This window comes from Oncorhynchus nerka, linkage group LG13 (genome assembly GCF_034236695.1).
Source record: "Oncorhynchus nerka isolate Pitt River linkage group LG13, Oner_Uvic_2.0, whole genome shotgun sequence".
Taxonomy (NCBI): domain Eukaryota; kingdom Metazoa; phylum Chordata; class Actinopteri; order Salmoniformes; family Salmonidae; genus Oncorhynchus; species Oncorhynchus nerka.
Window position 1 is genome coordinate 73,356,688 of NC_088408.1, and position 23,324 is coordinate 73,380,011.

The 23,324-nt window shown below is 41.4% G+C and overlaps 1 protein-coding gene across 1 annotated transcript in view; it reads left to right on the plus strand.

Annotated features, from left to right (window-relative positions):
• The first annotated feature begins 681 nt into the window (after positions 1–681).
• LOC115140081 (membrane-associated phosphatidylinositol transfer protein 2) overlaps positions 682–23,324 on the plus strand; it is a 97,304-nt gene continuing 74,661 nt past the window's right edge. The window contains exon 1 of the mRNA XM_029678150.2: positions 682–1,261. The gene's annotated coding sequence lies outside the window, so the exon portion shown is untranslated. The remainder of the gene's footprint in view (positions 1,262–23,324) is intronic.

Below are 23,324 nucleotides of genomic sequence, written 5' to 3' on the forward strand. Positions count from 1 at the left end.
CCAGGGTAAACCTACACAAAACACAGTCCTTATTTGAAGTGTTTCTAAAATTAATGCTGGAAAAATTATTGGAATCATTTCCTTGTGTGTCCTCTAGGTTTATGGGTATTTTGAATCATACTGTGGTACTCTATACCAATTGAATAGATTTTACATTATTTGAATTTAATGTTAAGCCTTATTTCACTGTCGTATGCACAACCTACATTTTTCCTTGACATCATTTGATATTTTCATAAGAATGCATCATATAGAGAGAAATAGTAATGGCATCTTTTTGTATGCAGTAACTCCGCCATGGGTCTTTGTACAAAACCTATTGGGAAACGAATGGTGTTTTTGGAGGGTTTTTGGATTAACGCCAAAAATAAGGTATATGGTAAACACAGGTTTAGGAGATGTTCTCTTATGAGATAATCTTCATCAGCTAATGTCACTTTTTGTGATTTTTTAAGCATTTATGTTATAAATAAAGCGCATAAAGAACATAAAAGCCTCATAATGCATAAAACTCACGTTAACTAACGCATAGGATCTCCTAAACCTGACTTCATTTTCCGGAGTTTTTCCCCAAACCCTATTCTTTACCCATGGGAATGGCTGAACGAACCAGAGGTAACACATTTCCGTTTGCATTTGGCCAACAGGGGGCGCATTTCATTTGGCCTGAGCGCGAGAAGGAAGCAAATTCATAGTTGTGGTTCACGTATGCAGCAAACAAGACTAGAGGCAACCCTCAGAAGCTCAGGATTGCGAGTATCTTCACCATATTGTCGCAATACTCTTGATTCAAGTGGATTTACGGACTTCGGTTTTACCGGTGTTTGAATCCAGAGCGTCTTTTTCGGTTGAGCGGTAACTGAAGTGAAGGCAACTCGCGTGTGAATTACTACTGGAAACAATAACGTTTTAGTAGACTACATGGATTTTCCGTCGGTTGTCAATACTTGACCCCGCTTTTTATCGGTTTACTACCATACAGTTTGGGGCCAACGTAGTTATTTGTTCAAGGAAATGTGAGCTCAAGAAAGATGATGACCTGAGGCTGTCCCTAATTCCTGTTTACATGAAGTAGTTCAACTATCAAAACGTCCTCAAGACAGCGGAAAGGAAACGGACTAAATTAATTGTTGGCTACATTGTAACATTTCAAGCTGGCAAGTAATGCCACTTTTTATTTTCTATGTCTGCTGAGTATCCCACAGAGGAACCAAAACGCGCTCGTGACCGAGAGGGAACGGCCAATTAACTTTGATTTTGGGTAAGTCCTAGGCAGTATTCTATTTCAGCGTGCGAGTGCGCATCCTTTTTATGCATGTGATGAGTATTGCGAGCCATCAATTTGTGATTACCATGTCGCGATGTTGCTAGGTAACTGACTTGTGTAAAGATGGTGGGTTTACTTTGGGTCACAGTGAAAAGCGCGGAACAATTTCAATAATTTCCTCCACAGACAGCAGCAATTCAAAATCCAATTGCATATGCAGTGTTCATTATTCTCTCAATAGCTCACGATCAGAGATGTCTGTCTAGTAGTAGGTGAAGGATGCGATGCAGTAGAATCATGCTTGATTCCCTTGACTTGTTACATTGTTACCACTTTCTACAATCTCTCTTTATCAGCACACAAGAGATCAACTAATGCAAGAGGGAGTTAGTCAACAACTCTGGATTTGTTGTATGCTGTTGAAAAGAGATGCATTATAACACTAAAAACAGTTCCCTATGTCTGGTTTTTGGGGATTACTTGTTGCCATTGAGTGATTTAAAAATGAGCCTGTTTGGGTAACTTTGACATTTTCGCCGATTGGGAAAGGGGGATACCTAGTCAGTTATGCAACTGAATTCCTTCAACTGAAATGTGTCTTCCGCATTTAACCCAACCCCTCTGAATGAGAGAGGTGCTGGGGGAACAGTGGGTTACCTGGCTTGCTCAGGGAACGAACGACAGCTTTTAACTTGTCAGCTTTCGGTTACTGGCCCAACGCTCTAACCACGAGTACCATGTTGCAACATACTGTATGTACCTTTCCACTGTACCTTTCTTTTCTTGAGGTATCTGCAGCTACGGATTCAGTACTGATTCATCATGCAAGTGCCCAACCCATGCTTATCTCAACAATATTGAGAGCTGTTGCAGGTTGCCCTTTGTGTTGTTCTTTTTGTCGTTTAGGTTGTAAATATTAGTCAGTTATCTTCTGACACTGGCCCATCTGAATTGCTGTGTTCATAGTTTGTCATCTTCTATTTTCACATGATGTATTTTCCAACAAGGTTTGCAGCTGAACTGTGCCTGTTGTTATACCAGGGTAGTAATGATATTGATTGGAGCAGCCACATATGGTAGTCTCTTTGAGTGATCTTGGGTTTTTCGTCCAGGTTTTGTAATGGTCTCTCGTCAGTCTTAAAAATAAAAAAATCAAACCAATAAACTCTGACTGCAGCATCACCTGCACATTTGTTCCACTTTATTTGTCTGTCAAACAAACAAATAATGAAGAGAAAGAGATAGTGTGCTGCTTGTCCATCAATGCCTCTTAATATGTGAATTCCTGACCATGTCTCTTAATGCAGCTGTCAGTTGGTCAGGTTCTGTGGGCTTCCATGGTGAGGTGCACTCCCCAGTCTACTGTAATTGAAGCCAGTGTGACTCACTCTCCAGTGCTGACAGGGGCCTGTGACCACTGCTGCCCATATGGTGGTTCTGCACTGAAGGGCAGCCCTGACGCAGTGCCACTGTTCTGGAGGGAGGCCGCACTACCACGGCACACTACCCAAGGTTGCCCCCTCTCTGTGCCACTGTACTGAAAACATTCACATTCTTTCTGCAAATGTATGCTTGTTGGGCCAAAAGGCGCAGGTTTCTCTTTAATTATTTGGTTGACAAAGTAGCTGAACCCCCCTACTGTAGCAGGTTGTGAAGACATGTGGTGCCTCCCTCTCCGGCCTGTGTAAAGGACAACATGGCATCACTCCAGCCATACACCATCAACTCACTGATATAACTATTGTCCCCCTCACACACAATGACATCAACAATACACGTCTACTGCCAGAAATAGATAAAGGGATTAAAAGTGCATAGGCTACTTTGAGGAGATGTGAGGAAACTGTTATTACACAGCTTTTTATTTTTAGGATGTTGTAAACAGTGGAATTCCTGCCTTTCAAACATGGACGACAGGCGCACTAGATTCTTAAATGGCAAGTTGTTATTTTGAGATGACTCTGTAGGTGTTGATGTGTGTTTTGTTATGTGCACAGGATCTTTGCACAGATCAATTATCCTCCATGCTGGGCTTGTGGGAACTTGTTTTGTATCCTGATTTACAGTCATTTTGACTTAATTCAGTATCCCTAAAGAGAGTGACAACAAAGCCAAATGCAATAGGAGACTTGAAATAAATAGTATGTACATTTTTTGCTGTCTGAATTGAATTAGTGGCATATCTTTGCCTTTATTTCCCCAGTGCACACCCAGATGATGCATGGACAGGTAGTTCAGCTTCTTTATACGCTGCAGATTGTTATGTTTGCGTTCCCTGTTCAAAGCACATGTCAGAGAAACTGTTATAACAGCATAAAGTGTGAAAAGGAAAGTTAGTCACTGGTTATCTTCTCACTCTCTCTCAATTTTTTCCCTGTATCATGAGGCTGAGATTACTGTGTTCCCCAACCCCTGGAGTGGTGTTTGATGATACTTCAAATAAATACAATTCCACTCAAACTATCTTTTGGTATTTGTTTCATTAGTGCACTGTTGATACAGTCCCAAAATGTTTTGCAAGCCTGCAATCAAGTAGTTTTCATGATAAAGAACTGTCAAAATACAGAAATACAGCCAGTGATGCATTTTGCGTCATACCGGCTGTATTTCTGCCCAACGTGAATGGCAAGAGCTCAGACACACATGGAAAATGAAATGACCCCGGGAATCGATAGAACATCGCTCAGAGATGCCCAAAAAACAATAACATAAAAAATGGGTGAATCTTTGCTTTAAAGGGGAGGAGGACTTGAGGTGAAGAAGATCTATTATAGCCATCAGGATAACCACTAATACCCACTGATCCAGGGAAACTCCTCACTCTCACTTGATTGTTGTGGTGTAATGGTACACATATTCATACCGAACCGTTCGTTACGGGAGCCTCAGTTTGGTCCACACTGTGAACCGGAAGGAATACATTAAAAAAAACATATTTACAAAATAAAACGGGATTTGTTATCCCGTTCATGCCCTGCCTCCAGTCCACTAGGTCTACATGGTTGTAGGCCCATGCATCTTGAGTAAATCTGCAGATTCAGGCTATTTTGTTAAAAATCTAATCAAAATGTATTTGTCACATGTGCCGAATACAACAGGTATAGATAGACCTTACAGTGAAATGCTTACTTTACAGGTCCTTAACCAACAATGGAGTTTTAAGAAAGTACAACAAAAATAAAAGTAACAAATAATTACAGGGCAGCAGTAAAATAACAATAGCGAAGCTATATACAGTGGGTACCGTTACAGAGTCAATGTGCGGGGGCCCCGGTTGGTCGAGGAGATGTTGTGACTATGCATAGATATTAACAGAGAGTAGCAGCAGCATAGAAGAGGTGGAGGGGGGCAATACAAACAGTCTGGGTAGCCATTTGATTAGATGTTCAGGAGTCTTATGGCTTGGGGGTAGAAGCTATTTAGAAGCCTCTTGGACCTAGACTTGACGCTCCGATACCGCTTGCCGTACAGAAGCAGAGAGAACAGTCTATGACTAGTTGGCTGGAGTCTTTGACAATTTTTAGGGCCTTCCTCTGACACCGCCTGGTATAGAGGTCCTGGATGGCAGGAAGCTTGGCCCGGTGATGTACTGGGCCGTACCCACTACCCTCTGTAGTGCCTTGCGGTCGGAGGCCGAGTAGTTGCCATACCAGGCAGTGATGCAATCCATCAGGATGCTCTCGATGGTGCAGCTGTAGAACCTTTTGAGGATCTGAGGACCCATGCCAAATCTTTTCAGTCTCCTGAGGGGGAATAGGTTTTGTCGTGCCCTCTTCACAACTGTGTTGGTGTGCTTGGTCCATGTTAGTTTGTTGGTGATGTGGATGCCAAGGAACTTGAAGCTCTCAATCTGCCCCACTACAGCCTCGTCGTTGAGAATGGGGGCGTGCTCAGTCCTCTTTTTCCTGTAGTCCACAATCATCTCTCGTGTTGAGGATCAGCGTGGATAATGTGTTGTTACCTACCCTTACCACCTGGGGGCGGCCCGTCAGGAAGTCCAGGATCCAGTTGCAGAGGGAGGTGTTTAGTCCCAGGGTCCTTAGCTTAGGGATGAGCTTTGAGGGCACTATGGTGTTGAACGCTGAGATCTTCAATGAATAGCATTCTCACATAGGTGTTCCTTTTGTCCAGGTGTGAAAGGGCAGTGTGGAGTGCAATAGAGATTGCATCATCTGTGGATCTGTTGGGGCGGTATGCAAATTGGAATGGGTCTAGGGTTTCTGTAATGATGGTGTTGATGTGAGCCATGACCAGCCTTTCAAAGCACTTCATGGCTACAGACGTGAGTGCTACGCATCGGTAGTCATTTAGGCAGGTTACCTTAGTGTTCTTGGGCACAGAGACTATGGTGGTCTGCTTAAAACATGTTGGTATTACAGACTCCGACAGGGAGAGGTTGAACATGTCAGTGAAGACACTTGCCAGTTGGTCAGCCCATGCTCGGAGTACACATCCTGGTAATTCATCTGGCCCTGCGGCCTTGTGAATGTTGAATGGTTTAACTCATATCGGCTACGAAGAGCGTGATCACACAATTGTCCGGAACAGCTGATGCTCTCATGCATGTTTCAGTGTTACTTGCCTCGAAGCGAGCATATAAGTAATTTAGTTCATCTGGTAGGCTCGTGTCACTGGGCAGCTCTTGGCTGTGCTTCCCTTTGTAGTCTGTAATAATTTCCAAGCCCTGCCACATCCGACGAGCGTCAGAGCCGGTGTAGTTTTATTCGATCTTAGTCCTTTATTGATGCTTTGCCTGTTTAATGGTTTGTTGGAGAGCAAAGCGGGAATTCTTATAAGCTTCCGGGTTGGAGTCCCGCTCCTTGAAAGCGGCAGCTCTAGCCTTTAGGCCAGTGTGGATGTTGCCTGTAATCCATGGCTTCTGGTTGGGGTATGTATGTACAGTCACTGTGGAGGCGACGTCATCAATGCACTTATTGATGAAGCCAATGACTGATGTGGTGTACTCTTCAATGCCATCGGAGGAATCCCGGAACATATTCCAGTCTGTGATAGCAAAACAGTCCTGTAGTTTAGCATCTGCTAAATCTGACCACTTTTTTTTGACCGAGTCACTGGTGCTTCCTGCTTTTAATTTTTTGCTTGTAAGCAGGAATCAGGAGGATAGAATTATGGTCAGATTTGCCAAATGGAGGGCGGGGGTGAGCTTTGCACATGTCTCTGTGTGTGAAATAAAGGTGGTCCAGAGTTTTTTTTCTCCCTCTGGTTGCACATTTAACATGCTGACAGAAATGAGGTAAAACTGATGTAAGTTTCCTTGCAGCGTTTTCCTTTTTGCCTATGGCGGTATACGGCTCATTGAGTGCGGTCTTAGATGTCTGTGGTGGTATGTAGACATCTAAGAAAAATACAGATGTAAACTCTCTAGGTAGAAAGTGTGGTCTACAGCTTATCATTAGATACTCTACCTCAGGCAAGCAATAGCTAGAGACTTCCTTAGATACCATGCACCAGCTGTTGTTTACAAATATTCACAGACCGCCACCCCTTGTCTCACCAGAGGCTGCTGTACTATCCTGCCGATAGAATGTTTAACTGTATGTTATTAATGTCATCGTTTAGCCACGACTCAGTGAAACATAAGATATTACAGTTTTTAATGTCCCATTGGTAGGACATACGTGGATTGTATAAATGATTGGAGACAGGCGCAGGAATTCGTAATAGGGGGGTTTAATACGCCACCCAAAATATACAACATGCCATGAAAAGGCACGGGGATGAAGCCCAAAACAAACACGTATACAAAAACACAGGGATGTAACCCAAACAAAAGAGCAAGGTTAAACCTCTAATAAATACACAGGACGAGACCCGCAATACACTACACGGGGCGAGACCCGTAATAACAAATGCACAACAATACACGGGACGAAACCCGTAATAACAAGTGCACAATACGCGCAGCACGAAAGCCGAAATAACAAAGTACAGGTACTCACAGACCAAGGACATGGGAATAAGAACTGACAAAACAATGGTGAACAAAGGGCACATATATATATATATATATACAATTACTAATCAGGGGGAATGGGAATCAGGTGTGCGTAAAGTAACAGTTCAGTAATGCCTAGAGGCCAGTGATGTAGACCTCCGGAACTGGTGCACGGAATGAGCAGCAGTACCGGGGGAATCCGTGACACCAATCTCCTTTCGCAAAATCTGTGTCTTTCTCCTGCGAATGACTGGGATGAGGGCCGCTCATAAGAGACGGTAGCAGCAGCATTATGTACAAAATAAATGACAAACAATGCGAAAAAACAAACAAAATAGCACGGTTGGTTATTAAGAGCCAATAAGACGGCAGCCATCCTCTCCGGGTCCATTATTAGATGTAACAACTAGAGCCTAGCACATTTCGAACTATCCTTTTGTGAGTTACAGAGGGCGGCAGGTAGCCTAGTGGTTAGAGTGTTGGGCCAGTAACAAAAGTTGCTGGATCGAATCCCCGAGCTGACAAGATAAAAATCTGTCATTCTGCCCCTGAACAAAGCAGTTATCCCACTGTTCCCTAGTAGGCCATCATTGTAAATAAGAATGTGTTCTTAACTGACTTGCCTAGTTAAATAAAGGTAAACTTTAATTTTTTTAAATAACTAGTTCTGTATGATGGCGAGTGATGGGGTCGATAAACCAGAATTGGAGTATCCAGTATCCTCCAGTTTTGTTCAACATTTTGGCTTCCAAGTAAATTACATTGCTGATGGACAGACAGTTGTGGGTAAAACGTTAACGGTATGTCGCCATGCTCAACGAGCTTGCCAACACCTCAAATATGTTGAAACATTTACGCCAACATCACCCCAGTATACCGGAGCAAGATGGAACTGCAAACAAACAACAACACATCATCTCCCCTCTGTATTCAAGCAGCCCTTGGCAGCTGCTTCTGACCTGTCCGAAGGATTTTCTCAAATTTGATTTGTACTTTTCATTATTTTTTATTTGTACAATATTAACCCGTTTTTCTCCCCAATTTTGTGGTATCCGATTGGTAGTTACTGTCTTGCGTTATCGCTGCAACTCCAGTACAGACTCGGGAGAGGCGAAGGTCAAGAGCTGTGCGTCCTCCGAAACACAACCCAACCAAGCCACACTGCTTCTTGACACAATGCCCACTTAACCCAGAAACCAGCCGCACCAATGTGTCTGAGGAAACACTGTACACCTGGCGACCATGTCAGCGTGCTTTGAGCCTGGCCCGCCACAGGAGTCGCGATGGGACAAGGACATCCTTGCCGGCCAAACCCTCCCCTAACCAGGTCTACGCTGGGCCAATTGTGCGCCGCCCCATGTGTCTCTGGTCGCGGCCGGCTACGACAGAGCCTGGACTCGAACCCAGAATCTCTAGTGGCACAGCTTAGACCACTGCCCAACACGGGAGGCCCTTGGCCAAAGGAATTACAAGAGCCATAGGTAGGCTATGTTTATGTTTTTTATAGTGTTTGGTTTATAGCCGGTGGTTGAGAATAGAGGGTTTCAGCACCTCGAGAAAGCTAGTGTGTAGAATAGTACTCAAATATACAAAGGAGGATATTGCATATTTCTACCTTTGTGTACCTATTTAGGATACATCACCATGAAGAGAATGACATTTATATCCATAATTAGGCATTTCTGTGTTGTATTGATCAGGGACCCAATATGAAATTCTGTGATTTTGTTACATGGTGTAAATCCACTTCGCTTACGGTAGATCAGTGATTCCCAAACTTTTTATAGTCCCGTGTACCCCTTCAAGCATACCCCCTCTAGCACCAGGGTCAGTGATAACCAGCGCACTTCTGTATGTTGTGAAAGCGTTACATGGTTGCTGCCCATATCATTGCATATTGCAGAAAATACACGAGGGGGGACAGACATGCCAAAGGAATGTCTGACAGCTTGAAAGATGTTTTGAACGCTACATTGAAAATGGTTAACTTTGTTAAAGCAAAGTTAACAAAGTTAACCATTTTCAATGTAGCGTTCAAAACGTATTTCAAGCTGTCAGACATTCCTTTGGCAGCAAGAGCCTCTCGGTGTTTGCTGCAGTGTACCCAAGTGGCATCGGGAGCATATCAGGGCACAAGGCGAGACCCAGATGCAAACACTGGAGGCAGATGGTTTGAGTCTTTGCTATTTATTATATTCAAGATGGGTAGGCAAGAGAATGGTCTTGGACAGGCAAAAATCAAAACCAGTTCAGAGTCCAGGAGGTACAGTGTGGCAGGCAGGCTTGAGGTCAGGGCAGGCAGAATGGTCAGGCAGGCGGGTACAGAGTCCAGAACAGGCAAGGGTCAAAACTGTGAGGACTAGTAAAAGAGAATAGAAAAGGCAGGAGCACAGGAAAAACATACTGGTTGACTTGGAACATACAAGACGAACTGGCACAGAGAGACAGGAAACACAAGGAAAAATACCTCAGGGATAACAAGCGACACCTGGAGGGGGTGGAGACAATAACAAGGACAGGTGAAACTGATCAGGGTGTGACAGAGCAACTGCTTGCACGCGGGTTACCACTCCACTATGTCTCCCTGTCATGGCTTTTGTGCCATCAGTACAGATACCAAAGTCCGTTTGATGTCACAAAGCTGTCCAGTACTTTAAAAATATCCTCTCCCGGTTTGCAGAAGAGGATGTCTTCCTTAATTGACCCCCCATAAACGTAACGGGCATATACCAGGAGCTGTGCCAGGCCCGCCACGTCTGTTGACTCATCCAGCTTTAACGCATAGGATTCACTGGCTTGTATGCGAAGCAGTAAGAATTTCAAAACTTCTCCTGCAATGTCACGGTTGCGTCGTGAAACAGTGTTGTTTGATGACGACATTGTCTGTATAGTTTTTTTGGGGCTTTTCCCCCCAGCATTGTCCCAGCCATATCCGTGGCAGCAGGAAGAATTAAGTCCTCCACAATAATATGGGGCTTGCCTGTCCGAGCCACTCGGTAGCTCACCATATAAGACACTAGAAGTCGACCGATTAATCGGAATGGCCGATTAATTAGGGCCGATTTCAAGTTTTCATAACAATCGGAAATCGGTATTTTTGGACACCGATTTGGCCGATAAAAAAACAAACATATATATACACATATACATAACTTGGCAAGTCAGTTAAGAACACATTCTTATTTTCAATGACGGCCTAGGAACGGTGGGTTAACTGCCTTGTTCAGGGGCAGAACCACAGACTTTTACCTTGTCAGCTCTGTGATTCAAACTTGCAACCTTACAGTTAACTAGTCCAACGCTCTAACCACCTGCCTCTCATTGCACTCCACGAGGAGCCTGCCTGTTACGCGAATGCAGTAAAAAGCCAAGGTAAGTTGCTAGCTAGCATTAAACTTATCTTATAAAAAACAATCAATCAATAAATCATAATCACTAGTTAACTACACATGGTTGATGATATTACTCGTTTATCTAGCTTGTCCTGCATTGCATATAATCAATGTGGTGCGCATTCGCGAAAAAGGACTGTCGTTGCTCCAACGTGTACCTAACCATAAACATCATTTCTTAAAATCAATACACACAAGTATATATTTTTAAACCTGCATATTTAGTTAATATTGCTTGCTAACATGAATTTATTTTAACTAGGTAAATTGTGTCACTTCTCTTGCAACAGAGTCAGGGTATATGCAGCAGTTTGGGCCGCCTGGCTCGTTGCGAACTGTGTGAAGACTATTTCTTCCTAACAAAGACAACCAACTTCGCCAAGCGGGGGATAATTTAACAAAAGAAAAAAAAAGAAAAAAGCACAATCGTTTACCTAACCATCAACACCAATGCCTTTCTTAAAATCAATACACAGAAGTATATATTTTTAAACCTGCATAGTCAGGGTAAATGCAACAGTTTGGGCCGCCTAGCTCGTTGCGAACTAATTTGCCAGAATTTTATGTAATTATGACATAACATTGAATGTTGTACAATGTAACAGCAATATTTAGACTTAGGGATACCACCCGTTAGATAAAATACGGAACGGTTCCGTATTTCACTGAAATAATAAACGTTTTGTTTTTCGAAATGATAGTTTCCGGATTCAACCATATTAATGACCTAAGGCTCGTATTTCTGTGTGTTATTATATTATAATTAAGTCTATGATTTGATATTTGATAGAGCAGTCTGACTGAGCGATGATAGGCAGCAGCAGGCTCGTAAGCATTCAAACAGCACTTTCGTGCGTTTTGCCAGCAGCTCTTCGCTGTGCTTCAAGAATTGAGCTGTTTATGACTTCAAGCCTATCAACTCCCGAGATTAAGTTGCTGTAACCGATGTGAAATGGCTAGCTAGTTAATGGGGTGCGCGCTAATAGCATTTCAAACGTCACTCGCTCTGAGACTTGGAGTAGTTGTTCCCCTGTTGGCTGTTGTCGATGTGTTCCTGGTTCGAGCCCAGGTAGGGGCGAGGATATGGACAGAAGTTATACTGTTACACTGGCAATACTAAAGTGCCTATAAGAACAACCAATAGTCAAAGGTATATGAAATACAAATTCTATAGAGAGAAATAGTGCTATAAATACTATATTAACTACAACCTAAAACCTCTTACCTTGGAATATTAAAGTCTCATGTTAAAAGGAACCACCAGCTTTCATATGTTCTCATGTTCTGAGCAAGGAACTTAAATGTTAGCTTTTTTACATGGCACATATTGCACTTTTACTTTCTTCTCCAACACTTTGTTTTTGCATTATTTAAACCAAATTGAACATGTTTCATTACTTATGAGGCTAAATGGATTTTTATTGATATTATATTAAGTCAAAATAAATGTTCATTCAGTATTGTTTTAAATGTCATTATTACAAATACATTTTTTTAAAATTTTTTTTTTTTTTTTTTTTTCGGCCGATTAATCGGTATCTGCTTTTTTTGGTCCTCCAATAATTGGTATCGCCGTTGAAAAATCATATTCGGTCGACCTCTATAAGACGCTTCTAGACCCTTCTTATTAATAGTATCTGTTGCTTTTATACATGTCTCACTACTCAAAAGTCGTCTTATTTCTCGCTCAAAAAACTCCTGTGCCTTATTTTTCAAATGGGCTTGTTTTGTTCAAAATGTCTGCACAAGAGTGAAGGTTTCCTCGAGTTGTGAGATAGTACTTTTGCACATATAACACACTGTGGCTGAGGAAAGGCACTATTCCCAATATAAGTGAACCCCAAATCAATATTCATCATATTTGCGCATCTTCGATGATCCAGCGTCCCTGTTGTTGTTCGCTTTCCCGGGTTAGGGGCAGTAGGTCTTTGGCTGCATCAGATTCACAACTGTCAGTTGGGCTAACAACAAATGTAGAATTACTGATGCCAGCATTGATGTGCTCGTGGAAGCAGAACAACTTGTGTCATCGACAGGTGCAGGAGTAGTACTGCTGGTAGTAGCAGTACTACCAGTAGAGCTGGTATGTGTCTCTATGGACGCGGGGCTTTTTTTTTTACCATATATCCATTTTTGAGTAAACTGAATGAGCATCAGCAAAGTTTGGCTACATACAGACAGTTAGTGGAATTCCCGCGAGAGAGTAATGCTTAATGTGATTGGATGTTAATTATTTGACTAGGCTACCTGTATTTGACATTGTGTTGTTATTTCGCTGAACACTAGATGGTTTAATTTCATTTTTGGCAGTGAAACGGGGCTACTCAGGTGAGAGAAAAACTGCCCCAAATGTATAGCCCCGTTGGAAAATCTAAATGGACTGTTTGAAAAGGTGAATCTGTACATAGACAAAGTCAGGTGCCACAGCGGGATCTTGCCCAGGGAGAGGAACCCCCTAGACTGCATTTTGCACATAGTCTACCTTCATTAAGACTGGGGTTTGGCCCAAGTTTGTTGAGCCTGTTGAGCTTGTTTCTCACACAGAAGATACTGTATACAGATATGTAGTGCTAGGATCCTTTCTCCCTCTGTTAGTTTTAGTCACACCCCTCAGAGACGGTCTAAACCTTAAAAACTTAAACCTTTCAAAGTCCTGTCATCACAATTTCACATTCTGTTCAGGCCCTCGTCAAAATTACAGTAGGCTAAATAAATGTTTTTTACCTTTGCTGTGTCTGATACTTTCACTCCTGATGCCGCGTTGTATTGCTGTTGCCCAGACTTTGCTGTTAAGATGTGGTTTTTTGTTTCCTGCAATCAATATTTAACATTCTAGTACATTTTGATGATGATTTAATTGGAGGTCAGAATGTGATATGTCCACGCTAAAGCTATTTATAAACTGGGCGGTTCGAGCCTGAATGCTGATTGGCTGAAAGCCGTGGTATATCACAGGTTTGACAAAAAAAGTACTTTTTTACATTGGTAACCAGTTTATAATACCAATAAGGCACATTGGGGGCTTGTGGTATATGGACAATACACCGCGGCTAAGGGCTGTATCCAGGAACTCTGCGTCGTGCATAACAACAGCCCTTAGATGTGGTATATTGGCCATATACCACACCTCCTCGTGCCTTATTGCTTAAATACACTATATACACAATATATACAAAAGTATGTGGACACCCCTTCAAATTAGCGGATTTAGCTATTTCAGCCACACCCGTTGCTGACAGGTGTATAAAATCGAGCACACAGCCATGCAATCTCCATAGACAAATATTGGCAGCAGAATGGCCTTAATGAAGAGCTCAATGACTTCCAAAGTTGCACCGTCATAGGATGCCACCTTTCCAACAAGTCCGTTGGTCAAATTTCTGCCCTACTAGAGCTGCCCTGGTCAACTGTAAGTGCTGTTATTGTGAAGTGGAAACGTCTAGAGCAGTGGTTCCCAAACTTTTTAATAGTCCCGTACCCCTTAAAATATTCATCTTCGAGCTGAGTAGCACCAGGGTCAGTGCACTCTAATGTTGTTTTTTGCCATCATTCTAAGCCTGCCACACACACACTATACAATACATTTATTAAACATAAGAATGAGTGAGTTTTTGTCACAATCCGGCTCGTGGGAAGTGACAAAGAGCTCTTATAGGACCAGGGAACAAATAATAATTATTATTATTTTGCTCTTTATTTTGCCATCTTACATATAAAGCCTTATTTGTTCATCAAAAAATGGTGAATAACTCACCACAGGTTAAATATAAGGGTGTGCTTGAAAGGATGCACATAACTCTGCAATGTTGGGTTGTATTGGAGAGAGTCTCAGTCTTAGATCAATTTCCACACACTGTCTGTGCCTGTATTTAGTTGTCATGCACCTATGTGAGAGAATCCACTCTCACATAGGTATGTGGTTGCAAAAGGCATCAGTGTCTTGACAGCGCGATTTGCCAAGGCAGGATACTCTGAGCGCAGCCCTATCTAGAAATCTGGCAGTGGCTTCTGGTTAAATTAAATTTTCACAGAACCGCTTGTTGCAATTTCCACGAGGCTCTCTTGTTCAGCTATCGGTAAGTGGACTGGAGGCAGGGCATGAAAGGGATAACGAATCCAGTTGTTTGTGTTGTCTGAATAGTTTTTTGGGCCTTTTTGGGGGGGGGGGGGGGGGCTTTTACCCCAGCATTGTCCCAGCCATATCCGCGGCAGCAGAACAACTTGTGTCGTCGACATGTGCAGGTGTAGTGCTGCTGGTAGTAGCAGTACTATCAGTAGAGCTAGTACGTGTCTCTATGGACGCGGGGCTTTTAAAAATGAGCAGGTGTCCCTATACTTTTGTTCATGTAGTGGACATCTATGTGGGATCTCCAATTTTCCCCTTGTGTACAATTAACCTTCTGTATATATTTAGTTCTATCCCGAAGACATTTTTCCATCTGATTTTTAAATCATCACACATACACACAGAAGACATTCTGAGTAATCAAGGAGTGTGATAGGAGGCCAGTAGTGAAGAGGGTTGGACTTGAGAGCTCCTTCACCCTGTGGTGCATCAAGGCCTTGGGTCACAAAATGCCTAAATTTTTCCACCGCACTGAGTGGGATTCTAGGAAGAAGGGGTTGACAGGAAGCTCAACTAGAGTGTAGATAGATAGATAGATAAATAAATAGTTTATTTAGTCACATGCACAGGGTTGCATATGTGATTGCAGGGTACAGTGGAAGCCTCTGATCTCCAACAGTGCAGGTCAAAGAGAGTGAATTAAAACAATAATACAAATAATGAAACAATAATAATCTAAAAATAAATATATACACATTTACAACTGTACCAATGATATATTGGCGGGTTGGGTGCGATGGTGCTCCTGTAGAACACTGTGTGTGTTCGTGTGTGCGTGCTCACAGGAGCTTATCAAACTTTTATATTTTCTTGTTTTGGTTCTGTCTGTAACAGTGTGCTCATGTTTTTGTCATTTCCTTTCTGGGAGCAACAAACATGAAGATCAGAAGCATGTGTGTGTAAGTGTCATGATGAACGAATGGCTTATAATAATATAATGAATGATTAACTTAAACTCATTACACACAGTAAGAGCAATATTAAGTGTAAACTAATCTGGTCAATGGTGAATAAGAGCTGTACACACACAGCTCTTATTCACCATTGACCAGATTAGTTGATACTTGCCATCAGCAATTAGGGATATGTTTGCAGAAAATTACTGCTATCTAACCTTGCAGCCACTGCCAACATATAATAAAACATCTTTAAATATTATGTGACATGATTAACCAAAACACGGGGCCCTATCATGACGATATCAACATGATAAATGTAATTATTATGCTCTTTACACAATCGATTGGTTGAAATTTTAAAATGTGAATTTTTCTATATATAGACACATCCTATGTTTGAATAACATCAACTACGCTATATGTAGGCTACTGAGCTTGTCTGATGCTTTAAGCACTGTGATTAAAAAGAGGGAGCCAGAGATCAATGTAGTCTAACCAGAATAAAAACACCTGTTCCCAACCCTCCTCCTCCTGCTGTTGTTTCCAGTAATAGGCTACACCAGCAGTCTGCAAACTTTTTCATTTGGAGTGCTAAGTTATCGTACCATTTCTACTGATCTGTGTGCCAGTGCTGATTTTTTTCATACACCCATTTTTGTGGAACAGTTTAATTTAATTTATAACAAAGTCTTCAATTCTCAAAATGAATATAATGTGGTTAATCAAAATTCTATCTTTTGAAAATTATACAAATCTGAAAGTAATTTCTATTGCCATTGCCAATATGTAAATATAGCATGCATAAAACCAACAAATAAAAACATTGCAGCCCGCAGGTAGAAAATATCCTGATACAAATAAATATCCTATCAATCACATTGGCTGTGTGGGCTGTCTGCAAGGAACTTGAAACATTGCTAGCACAAGCTTCAGTTGGTACAAACTTTCAACATTGTATAAAATATTCTGGTCCCTCAGTTTCCCACACCAGTGAGCTACAGACAGACAGTTTAGACTATTTGCGCAAGGGATAAGAAGTTCTCAGGTAGGCCTTTTTTTACGACGTTCCCAAAGATTTTTCAAATAGGTTATGTTGAGGAACTATTGTCATTTTCAATGGATGTAAAAACAGACTTTGCTTTCTTGCTGTTTGAGGTGAAGAAAAAAGTACTTTGAGAAGCTCCACCGTGATGCTGAGTTAAGACAATCAGAAATGCTATCAGATCCTCAAATTAGCACCTTTATAAGCCTACATTTGCGCGCAGGCCAGGTAGACAAGGCCTACTTCTATGCGTAATCAGGTGTGTGTCCTTACACAAGATTGACAGGAGTGCTCCAAACAAAAGACAATTAATAAATTGACAACTAATAAATGTAATGAAATAAACCCAAACTTTTTTCTCACAAGTGTAGCCTCGGGTGTGCGCTCTGCAAACAACGTATCCGTATCCACTGTTACAATGACAACGGTAAGACTGTAATAATAATATATTGAATGCATTAACAGAAATGACCTTAACCAAACAAACATTGTAGATGATAAATAATGGTAATTGAGGTAAATGTACTACTGGTGATACTGGTGTGCCGTCCCCATATTCATAAGCAGTTAATAAGATTCAGTTGATGGCCTAGTGAAAAGTCATCAACCTGAATTGTTGCTATGCTAATGTTTGAATTAGGCCACTGCTTAATGCATGCTACTTCTGTAGCTGTACGATGGGCCTACATTGCAACAAACTTGTATTAAATATCATTCCCCCCACTAAGCCTAGAACACCCGTGTCTTCTACATTACTGGTATAACTAGATTTGCATACAGGACACAAAATGAGACTCACTTCCTGGCAGTTGAGATTTTATAGACTTTTGTGGCCATGCGGTGCATGTTTTTGTTCATTTTGAAACTATATAATTAGATAGAAGATACCATGAGATCACTGAGCATAGAGCGCAGTAGATTTCACAGGGCACAGACTCAACACAAACAAGCTTACATCCTAAATGCTCATTCTTGGGGAAACTCCTTAGAAGGTATATAAGAGGTGCTTCATGTTAATTGCAACAACCTTTTATGTACATGTTATGTACTCTGTATTTGCACAACTGGTGTCAATGTGTTTGTTTACTCAGTGACCATTTACTGTCAATTTCTTCTCCTGACTTGGTTAGTCAGAGGCTATCACTGTGTAACTGAATCATTTTTGATCAACAACCCTTTCTCAGTCACCAGGTTCACATCAATAACTTACTAGGCTGTGTTCGTGTCCCTCTGTGTGTTTATGCTTGTGTGTGTAGGTCTGTGTCTTCATTTGCTTGTTGATTTGTGTGTGTGTGTGCTGGGTGTGTCTGTGTAGCCAGCAGGAGACCGGTAGACCTGGAGTGCCTCTAATTCCTCAAGTGTATTTCTGGCTTTGACATGTGGAATTTCACCCTAGCGTTCATGCAAGTTCTATTTGATACCAGTCGGAGCAAAAGATCAGTGAGAGGGGCAGGAGAGACGCAGCGTCTTGGCCTGACCAGACCAGCCTCAGAAAGCCTGCATCCTGAGCCCCACCATTTAAAAAATGTGTTTTATTTTATTGAACCTTTATTTAACTAGGCAAGTCAGTTAAGAACAAATTCTTATTGACAATGACGGCCTACCCCAGCCAAACCCGGACGACGCTGGGCCAACTCCCAATCACGGCCGGATGTGATACAGCCTGGATTCAAACTGTAGTGACGCCTCTTGCACTGAAATGCAGTGCCTTAGCCCGCAGTGCCACTCTGGAGCCTTTCCCCTACTCTCACCCCTGAAGGCTGTATTATCTCTATGGGCCAGATGATAAGATGCAGTTGAGAGTGTCTGAGATACAAAAGCATTAGTGTTGGTTGTTGTTGAACTGAGAAGGACCACTATCTCACTTTTGTCCACATTCCATACATTCCCATGGCCTTGTCGACCTTACTGGCCAAAGTCAGTGGCTCTAACAATTTTGCATGGTGCTAGTCGTAAAAAAGATTAGCTACAGGCCATGATGATGACAATACCACATGGTTATTTTCTTACCACAGTTCATTGTAAGTAATTAAAAAGTGCATTGTTCAACTGGTTAAAAAAATGTGTGATGAGTTTAATGAAAAGCTGTTGATTAGGAAGATGGACCACAGATGTGAATACTGTTTCTTCCTGTGTGCTGTTTCTATATTGTATATGAATGTTTGTATGTGACATTTGTATTAGTGCCTCTGTGTACCAGAGTCTAATACAGCAAGCCTGCTTGTTTTAATATTGAATTTCTTTTACCTCGGTTGGTCCTTGAGGTGGTTGTCTTGATGATATTTTAAATTAACCTCCATCATTTGCTCAGGTGCCAGGTCCTGAAGGGAACATTGTGTTTTTAGCACATTTACCATGCCAACCTCCCGTCTCTGTACTGGTACCCCTACCAGTGTTTCCCCTAGGATTTTTTTCAGCTGCAGTGGCAAAGATAGTGACTGATTGATCAGACTGACTGATCTAAAAATCACCTTCAAAAATCATGTTAAACACTGTTATTGCACACACAGTGAGTCCATGCAACTTATTATGTGACTTGTTAAGCAAATTTGTACTCCTTAACTTATTTAGGCTTGGAGACAGACAGACAGACAGACAGACAGACAGACAGACAGACAGACAGACAGACAGACAGACAGACAGAGACATCCCAGCTGAAAAGGTTGCAGAGGTATCTGGTGAGAATATACCTTGTTCTGTCATGTCAAGCCTGCAGTTTATCTCTCTGTAGTGTTGTTGTGCCCTAACAGGTATTTTGTTTGGGAGGTGGGGGTGCAGTAAATGAAAAAAAATGAGTATTTTTGTGTCTCAAACCATTGGTGTGTATTTTGTCTTGTCCGTCCTTGTAGAGGCATCTGTGCTTGTTTTGTGAGGTAGGTTCTTGTCAAATTTTCAGACAAATCCTTTGTGGGAGTGATGTGTGTTGTCCAATGGAGCTGTGTTATGTGGTGACATTCTAAAGGACTGGTGGGAGAGAGGTGATGAGCCCAGGGACTCAGGGGCCCACCATCTCCATCAGGGAAGTGCACAGCTATCAAAGCAGAAAAATGCAATTAGGCCTCGCTCAAACGAAGAAAAGACCTCAATCCCCTGGTAGATGCTGGATTGGCAAATCTAATCGGCAAGTGCTCTGCTCTAGTGATGCGCCGGTTGACTCATAACCTGCAGTCCCTGCGGTTATATCCGTGGGGCAAGCTGGTTTAGGGTCATGAAATATTGTGTTGATGAAGGACTGGTGGCGGGTGGGTTGAATGAAGAGAAAACAATGCATTCAAAATCCATAAATGTATCATTCTTGTGCAATTCATATCTATAGGTTACATTTAGATTTTTCTTTCATAATTTTTATCTGCCGTTAGTGCATAGCCTAGCTATGGTGCACAAAATACACACCAATTGCCAAATGCTTTTGGGAACTTGGGCAGAAAACGTTGATCCACTAAGGAAAAAAAGACAATGTCAGAGTTTGATTCATTCAGAGAAAAGCTGCGAAATGGAGAGTTGAAAATTAACCAGACCAGTAATCTAATGTTTAGGAAAGATTTTGTTGAATTGTAAAAGAGGACGATAGCAGTGGTTATATTATGTGTGATGATTGGGAAAGGGGGATACCTAGTCAGTTGTACAACTGAATGCATTCAACTGAAATGTGTCTTCCGCATTTAACCCAACCCCCTTGTCGTTATGCAAATTTGACAATAACAAGATGGGACTTAAAAATGGCACGTCAACGGAATTGTACTGTTCAGATGGGATAAATGGAATAGTAGCCTAACTGAAATCTGGACACTGACTGTAGGTCTATAGCCTCTCACATAGCCTAACTCCTGCAGAATTAAGAGTTTCTTGCAGTAAAATGATACACCAAATGTACAGTTGAAGTTGGAAGTTTACATACACCTTAGCCAAATACATTTATACTCAGTTTTTCACAATTCCTGACATTTATTCAGAGTAAAAATTCCCTGTGTTAGGATCACCACTTTATTTTAAGAATTTGAAATGTCAGAATAATAGTAGAGAATGATTTATTTCAGTTTTTTTTCTTTCATCACATTCCCAGTGGGTCAGAAGTTTACATACACTCAATTAGTATTTGGTAGCATTGCCTTTAAATTGTTTAACTTGGGTCAAATGTTTCAGGTAGCCTTCCACAAGCTTCCCACAATAAGTTGGGTGAATTTTGTCCCATTCCTCCTGACAGAGCTGGTGGAACTGAGTCAGGTTTGTAGGCCTCCTTGCTCACACACACTTTTTCAATTCTTAGGATTGAGGTCAGGGCTTTGTGTTGGCCACTCCAATACCTTGACTTTGTTGTCATTAAGGCATTTTGCCACAACTTTGGAAGTATGCTTGGGGTCATTGTCCATTTGGAAGACCCATTTGCGACCAAGCTTTAACTGATGTCTTGAGATGTTGCTTTAATATATTCATATATTTTCCATCCTCATAATGCCATCTATTTTGTGAAGTGCACCAGTCATTATGGCCAAACGGTTCTATTTTTGCTTCATCAGACCAGAGGACATTTCTCCAAAAGGTACACATCTTGTCCCCATGTGCAGTTTCAAACCGTAGTCTGGCTTTGTTATGGCAGTTTTGGAGCAGTGGCTTCTTCCTTGCTGAGCGGCCTTTCAAGTTATGTCGATATAGGACTCGTTTTACTGTGGATATAGATACTTTTGTACCTGTTTCCTCCAGCATCTTCACAAGGTCCTTTGCTGTTGTTCTGGGATTGATTTGCACTTTTCGCACCAAAGTACGTTCATCTCTAGGAGACAGAACGCGTCTCCTTCCTGAGCGGTATGACGGCTGTGTGGTCCCATGGTGTTTATACTTGCGTGCTATTGTTTGTACAGGTGAACGTGGTACCTTCGGGCGTTTGGAAATTGCTCCCATGGATGAACCAGTCTTGTGGAGGTCTACAATTTTTTTTCTGAGATCTTGGCTGATTTCTTTTGATGTTCCCATGATGTCAAGCAAAGAGGCACTGCGTTTGAAGGTAGGCCTTGAAATAAATCCACAGGTACAGCTCCAATTGACTCAAATGATGTCAATTAGCTTATCAGAAGCTTCTAAAGCCATTACATAATTTTCTGGAATTTTCCAAGCTGTTTAAAGGCACAGTCAACTTAGTGTATGTAAACTTCTGACCCACTGGAATTGTGATACAGTGAATTATAAGTGAAATAATCTGTCTGTAAACAATTGTTTATTTTAGCATCTTGAGAGAGTGAATGCACAGTTAGGAACCTTCTGTAATGTTTCTATCTTTACCAGCATCATAAAAGCTGATAGTATTTCAACCACATTAAACACTATTCTGTGGTCCTCTTTTGCCTAGTCCTGTGTCACCTGAGAGTGTTTGTTTGTGAAACTTTTAGTTACTGTGAACCTTAACTTTGCTGAATATTTTAATATTTTTTTATATTTGTATATTGGATTTTCTTTTAATAAATGACGTGTCCCTCTCTCTTTGTATATGCCTGACTGTATGTACAGTGCTTTCAGAATGTATTCACACCACTTAACTTTTTCTACATTTTGTTGTTACAGCCTGATTTTAAAAAATACCCCATAATTTCAAAGTGGAGTTATGTTTTTGGAATATTTTACAAATTAATAAAAAATGTAAAGCTGAAATGTTTTGAGTCAATAAGTATTCAACCCCTTTATTATGGCAAGGTCATTTTGGGAGTAAAAATGAACTTAACAAGTCACATAATAAGTTGCATGGACTCACTCTGTGTGTAATGATAGTGTTTAACATTTTTTTATGACTCTCATATTTGTACCCCACACGTAAAATTATCTGTAAGGTCCCTCGGTAGAGCAGTGAATATTAAATACTGATTCAACCAATTCCTCACACAGAAGGGCACATATTGGTAGGTGTGTAAAAATAACAGAAGGAGACATTGAATATCCCTTTGAGCATGGTGAAGTTATTAATTATACTTTGGATGGTGTATCAGTATACCCAGTCACTACAAAGATACAGGCGTCCTTCCTAATTCAGTTGCTGGAGAGGAAGGAAACCTATCAGGGATTTCACCATGAGGCCAATGGTGACTTAAAACAGTTACAGAGTGATAGGAGAAAACTGAGGATGGATCAACAACATTGTAGTTACTCCACAATACTAACCTAAATGAAAGAGTGAAAAGAAGGAAGCCTGTACAGAATACAAATATTCCAAAACATATATCCTGTTTGCAATAAGGTAAAACTGCAAAAAATGTGGCAACACATCACTAAGTACCACTCTTCATATTTTCAAGCATCGGGGTGGCTGCATCATGTTTTAGGTATGCTTGTCATTGGCAAGAACTAGGACGTTTTTTTGTTGATAAAACTAAATGTAATCGCGTTAATTAAGCACAAGCAAAATCCTAGAGGAAAATCTGGTTCAGTCTGGTTTCCAACAGACACTGGGAGACAAATGTACCTTTCAGCAGGACAATAACCTAAAATCCAAGGCCAAATATGCACGAGTTGTTTACCAAGACGACATTGAATTTTCTGGAGTGGCCTAGTTACAGTTTTTTTCTTAAATCGGTTTGAACATCTATGGCAAGACTTGAAAATGGCTGTCCAGCAATGATCAACAACCAAATTGACAGAGCTTGAAGATTGTACAAT